We start from the raw sequence: 5,000 nt of genomic DNA, 5'->3' as shown, positions 1-5,000 counted from the left end.
CTGGTATTCCCAGGCGGTCTCCCATCCAAGTACTAACCAGGCCCAACCCTGCTTAGCTTCCGAGATCAGACGAGAACGGGCGTGTTCAGGGTGGTATGGCCGTAAGCAATTAGTGCAGGCGCAAAACCAGGTTTTATACAGTAGCACATAAGGAGTGAGAAAGCTGCTGAGGCTCGACGTTACACTTTTACAAAAACAATCATTAGTTAGATATAAACGGCAGTAATTGATTCAGTAGGAATCCTTATCCATGTAAACGATCATTGTGACATCTGAATTCATTAATTATCTGAAATACACTGCGTGTGCGTGTGATGTTAAATCTTTGAACCAAGGTTAACGGTTAAAGTGTCAGAGAATGGGTGGTGATTTTTTGACGTCCTCCCATGATCTGAAGTGAGCGTGCGTGTTTGTGTTGGTGAAAGTTTAAGAAATGTACAACTGTCGGTTCAGCTCTCTGGTGCTCCCTGCTGGCAGTATCACTATACTGTCCTCATGTTTCACAAAAATAGTTTTGAGAGACGTTGTCAGTTTTTGTATGTTGCTTAAATCCTCCAAAGTGGTTGGCTGTAAACATCAGGTCACGGTACGCCACGGTAGGCCACGGAGGCAATGAGCTCGAGTTGAAAAAGAAAAAGCTTACAGCACCTGGTATTCCCAGGAGGTCGCCCATCCAAGTACTAACCAGGCCCGACCCTGCTTAGCTTCCGAGATCAGACGAGATCGGGCGTGTTCAGGGTGGTATGGCCGTAAGCAATTAGTGTAGGCGCAAAACCAGGTTTTATACAGTAGCACATAAGGAGTGAGAAAGCTGCTGAGGCTCGACGTTACACTTTTACAAAAACAATCATTAGTTAGATATAAACGGCAGTAATTGATTCAGTAGGAATCCTTATCCATGTAAACGATCATTGTGACATCTGAATTCATTAATTATCTGAAATACACTGCGTGTGCGTGTGATGTTAAATCTTTGAACCAAGGTTAACGGTTAAAGTGTCAGAGAATGGGTGGTGATTTTTTGACGTCCTCCCATGATCTGAAGTGAGCGTGCGTGTTTGTGTTGGTGAAAGTTTATGAAATGTACAACTGTCGGTTCAGCTCTCTGGTGCTCCCTGCTGGCAGTATCACTATACTGTCCTCATGTTTCACAAAAATAGTTTTGAGAGACGTTGTCAGTTTTTGTATGTTGCTTAAATCCTCCAAAGCGGTTGGCAGTAAACATCAGGTCACGGTACGCCACGGTAGGCCACGGAGGCAATGAGCTCGAGTTGAAAAAGAAAAAGCTTACAGCACCTGGTATTCCCAGGCGGTCTCCCATCCAAGTACTAAACAGGCCCGACCCTGCTTAGTTTCCGAGATCAGTCGAGATCGGGCGTGTTTTTTTTTCTTTTGGTGACACCCGTCACTACTTACAGCAACCTGGGCTTCTGAGGAGGTCTCCCATCCAAGTACTAACCAGGCCCGACCCTGCTTAGCTTCCGAGATCAGACGAGATCGGGCGTGTTCAGGGTGGTATGGCCGTAAGCAATTAGTGCAGGCGCAAAACCAGGTTTTATACAGTAGGATTGAGAAAGCTGCTGAGGCTCGACGTTACACTTTTACAAAAACAATCATTAGTTAGATATAAACGGCAGTAATTGATTCAGTAGGACTCCTTATCCATGTAAACGATCATTGTGACATCTGAATTCATTAATTATCTGAAATACACTGCGTGTGCGTGCGATGTTAAATGTTTGAACCAAGGTTAACGGTTAAAGTGTCAGAGAATGGGTGGTGATTTTTTGACGTCCTCCCATGATCTGAAGTGAGCGTGCGTGTTTGTGTTGGTGAAAGTTTAAGAAATGTACAACTGTCGTTTCAGCTCTCTGGTGCTCCCTGCTGGCAGTATCACTATACTGTCCTCATGTTTCACAAAAATAGTTTTGAGAGACGTTGTCAGTCTTTGTATGTTGCTTAAATCCTCCAAAGCGGTTGGCAGTAAACATCAGGTCACGGTAGGTCACGGTAGGCCACGGAGGCAATGAGCTCGAGTTGAAAAAGGAAAAGCTTACAGCACCTGGTATTCCCAGGCGGTCTCCCATCCAAGTACTAACCAGGCCCGACCCTGCTTAGCTTCTGAGATCAGACGAGATCGGGCGTGTTCAGGGTGGTATGGCCGTAAGCAATTAGTGCAGGCGCAAAACCAGGTTTTATACAGTAGCACATAAGGAGTGAGAAAGCTGCTGAGGCTCGACGTTACACTTTTACAAAAACAATCATTAGTTAGATATAAACGGCAGTAATTGATTCAGTAGGACTCCTTATCCATGTAAACGATCATTGTGACATCTGAATTCATTAATTATCTGAAATACACTGCGTGTGCGTGTGATGTTAAATGTTTGAACCAAGGTTAACGGTTAAAGTGTCAGAGAATGGGTGGTGATTTTTTGACGTCCTCCCATGATCTGAAGTGAGCGTGCGTGTTTGTGTTGGTGAAAGTTTAAGAAATGTACAACTGTCGGTTCAGCTCTCTGGTGCTCCCTGCTGGCAGTATCACTATACTGTCCTCACGTTTCACAAAAACAGTTTTGAGAGACGTTGTCAGTTTTTGTATGTTGCTTAAATCCTCCAAAGCGGTTGGCAGTAAACATCAGGTCACGGTACGCCACGGAGTCAATGAGCTCGAGTTGAAAAAGAAAAAGCTTACAGCACCTGGTATTCCCAGGCGGTCTCCCATCCAAGTACTAACCAGGCCCGACCCTGCTTAGCTTCCGAGATCAGACGAGATCAGGCGTGTTCAGGGTGGTATGGCCGTAAGCAATTAGTGCAGGCGCAAAACCAGGTTTTATACAGTAGGAGTGAGAAAGCTGCTGAGGCTCGACGTTACACTTTTACAAAAACAATCATTAGTTAGATATAAACGGCAGTAATTGATTCAGTAGGACTCCTTATCCATGTAAACGATCATTGTGACATCTGAATTCATTAATTATCTGAAATACACTGCGTGTGCGTGCGATGTTAAATGTTTGAACCAAGGTTAACGGTTAAAGTGTCAGAGAATGGGTGGTGATTTTTTGACGTCCTCCCATGATCTGAAGTGAGCGTGCGTGTTTGTGTTGGTGAAAGTTTAAGAAATGTACAACTGTCGTTTCAGCTCTCTGGTGCTCCCTGCTGGCAGTATCACTATACTGTCCTCATGTTTCACAAAAATAGTTTTGAGAGACGTTGTCAGTCTTTGTATGTTGCTTAAATCCTCCAAAGCGGTTGGCAGTAAACATCAGGTCACGGTAGGTCACGGTAGGCCACGGAGGCAATGAGCTCGAGTTGAAAAAGGAAAAGCTTACACCACCTGGTATTCCCAGGCGGTCTCCCATCCAAGTACTAACCAGGCCCGACCCTGCTTAGCTTCTGAGATCAGACGAGATCGGGCGTGTTCAGGGTGGTATGGCCGTAAGCAATTAGTGCAGGCGCAAAACCAGGTTTTATACAGTAGCACATAAGGAGTGAGAAAGCTGCTGAGGCTCGACGTTACACTTTTACAAAAACAATCATTAGTTAGATATAAACGGCAGTAATTGATTCAGTAGGACTCCTTATCCATGTAAACGATCATTGTGACATCTGAATTCATTAATTATCTGAAATACACTGCGTGTGCGTGTGATGTTAAATGTTTGAACCAAGGTTAACGGTTAAAGTGTCAGAGAATGGGTGGTGATTTTTTGACGTCCTCCCATGATCTGAAGTGAGCGTGCGTGTTTGTGTTGGTGAAAGTTTAAGAAATGTACAACTGTCGGTTCAGCTCTCTGGTGCTCCCTGCTGGCAGTATCACTATACTGTCCTCACGTTTCACAAAAACAGTTTTGAGAGACGTTGTCAGTTTTTGTATGTTGCTTAAATCCTCCAAAGCGGTTGGCAGTAAACATCAGGTCACGGTACGCCACGGAGTCAATGAGCTCGAGTTGAAAAAGAAAAAGCTTACAGCACCTGGTATTCCCAGGCGGTCTCCCATCCAAGTACTAACCAGGCCCGACCCTGCTTAGCTTCCGAGATCAGACGAGATCAGGCGTGTTCAGGGTGGTATGGCCGTAAGCAATTAGTGCAGGCGCAAAACCAGGTTTTATACAGTAGCACATAAGGAGTGAGAAAGCTGCTGAGGCTCGACGTTACACTTTTACAAAAACAATCATTAGTTAGATATAAACGGCAGTAATTGATTCAGTAGGACTCCTTATCCATGTAAACGATCATTGTGACATCTGAATTCATTAATTATCTGAAATACACTGCGTGTGCGTGTGATGTTAAATGTTTGAACCAAGGTTAACGGTTAAAGTGTCAGAGAATGGGTGGTGATTTTTTGACGTCCTCCCATGATCTGAAGTGAGCGTGCGTGTTTGTGTTGGTGAAAGTTTAAGAAATGTACAACTGTCGTTTCAGCTCTCTGGTGCTCCCTGCTGGCAGTATCACTATACTGTCCTCATGTTTCACAAAAATAGTTTTGAGAGACGTTGTCAGTCTTTGTATGTTGCTTAAATCCTCCAAAGCGGTTGGCAGTAAACATCAGGTCACGGTAGGTCACGGTAGGCCACGGAGGCAATGAGCTCGAGTTGAAAATGGAAATGCTTACAGCACCTGGTATTCCCAGGCGGTCTCCCATCCAAGTACTAACCAGGCCCGACCCTGCTTAGCTTCTGAGATCAGACGAGATCGGGCGTGTTCAGGGTGGTATGGCCGAAATCAATTAGTGCAGGCGCAAAACCAGGTTTTATACAGTAGCACACAAGGAGTGTGAAAGCTGCTGAGGCTCGACGTTACACTTTTACAAAAACAATCATTAGTTAGATATAAACGGCAGTAATTGATTCAGTAGGACTCCTTATCCATGTAAACGATCATTGTGACATCTGAATTCATTAATTATCTGAAATACACTGCGTGTGCGTGTGATGTTAAATGTTTGAACCAAGGTTAACGGTTAAAGTGTCAGAGAATGGGTGGTGATTTTT

General features: G+C 44.5%; 8 non-coding genes across 8 annotated transcripts in view; all 8 read right to left on the bottom strand.

Annotated features, from left to right (window-relative positions):
* LOC130400313 (5S ribosomal RNA) overlaps positions 1-107 on the bottom strand; it is a 119-nt gene extending 12 nt beyond the window's left edge. Inside the window, exon 1 of the ribosomal RNA XR_008902790.1 lies at positions 1-107. This exon is cut by the window's left edge and continues 12 nt beyond it. This is a non-coding gene — a ribosomal RNA (5S ribosomal RNA).
* Positions 108-636: 529 nt separating this feature from the next.
* LOC130396625 (5S ribosomal RNA) lies at positions 637-755 on the bottom strand. The gene has a single exon (XR_008899250.1). It is a non-coding gene; the product is annotated as a 5S ribosomal RNA (ribosomal RNA).
* A 654-nt stretch (positions 756-1,409) lies between these two features.
* On the bottom strand, positions 1,410-1,529 carry LOC130394189 (5S ribosomal RNA). Its single transcript, XR_008897372.1, has one exon. It is a non-coding gene; the product is annotated as a 5S ribosomal RNA (ribosomal RNA).
* Positions 1,530-2,050: 521 nt separating this feature from the next.
* On the bottom strand, positions 2,051-2,169 carry LOC130400523 (5S ribosomal RNA). Its single transcript, XR_008903005.1, has one exon. It is a non-coding gene; the product is annotated as a 5S ribosomal RNA (ribosomal RNA).
* Positions 2,170-2,688: 519 nt separating this feature from the next.
* Positions 2,689-2,807, bottom strand: LOC130399987 (5S ribosomal RNA). The gene has a single exon (XR_008902476.1). It is a non-coding gene; the product is annotated as a 5S ribosomal RNA (ribosomal RNA).
* A 521-nt stretch (positions 2,808-3,328) lies between these two features.
* On the bottom strand, positions 3,329-3,447 carry LOC130394652 (5S ribosomal RNA). The gene has a single exon (XR_008897789.1). It is a non-coding gene; the product is annotated as a 5S ribosomal RNA (ribosomal RNA).
* A 519-nt stretch (positions 3,448-3,966) lies between these two features.
* On the bottom strand, positions 3,967-4,085 carry LOC130399985 (5S ribosomal RNA). The gene has a single exon (XR_008902474.1). It is a non-coding gene; the product is annotated as a 5S ribosomal RNA (ribosomal RNA).
* Positions 4,086-4,614: 529 nt separating this feature from the next.
* Positions 4,615-4,733, bottom strand: LOC130395065 (5S ribosomal RNA). Its single transcript, XR_008898164.1, has one exon. It is a non-coding gene; the product is annotated as a 5S ribosomal RNA (ribosomal RNA).
* Between the last annotated feature and the right edge of the window lie 267 nt (positions 4,734-5,000).

The sequence above is a fragment of the Gadus chalcogrammus genome, chromosome 12 (assembly GCF_026213295.1).
Source record: "Gadus chalcogrammus isolate NIFS_2021 chromosome 12, NIFS_Gcha_1.0, whole genome shotgun sequence".
Taxonomy (NCBI): Eukaryota; Metazoa; Chordata; class Actinopteri; order Gadiformes; family Gadidae; genus Gadus; species Gadus chalcogrammus.
The sequence above is the reverse complement of the archived record's forward strand: the minus strand, read 5'-3'. Positions and strand labels throughout refer to the sequence as shown.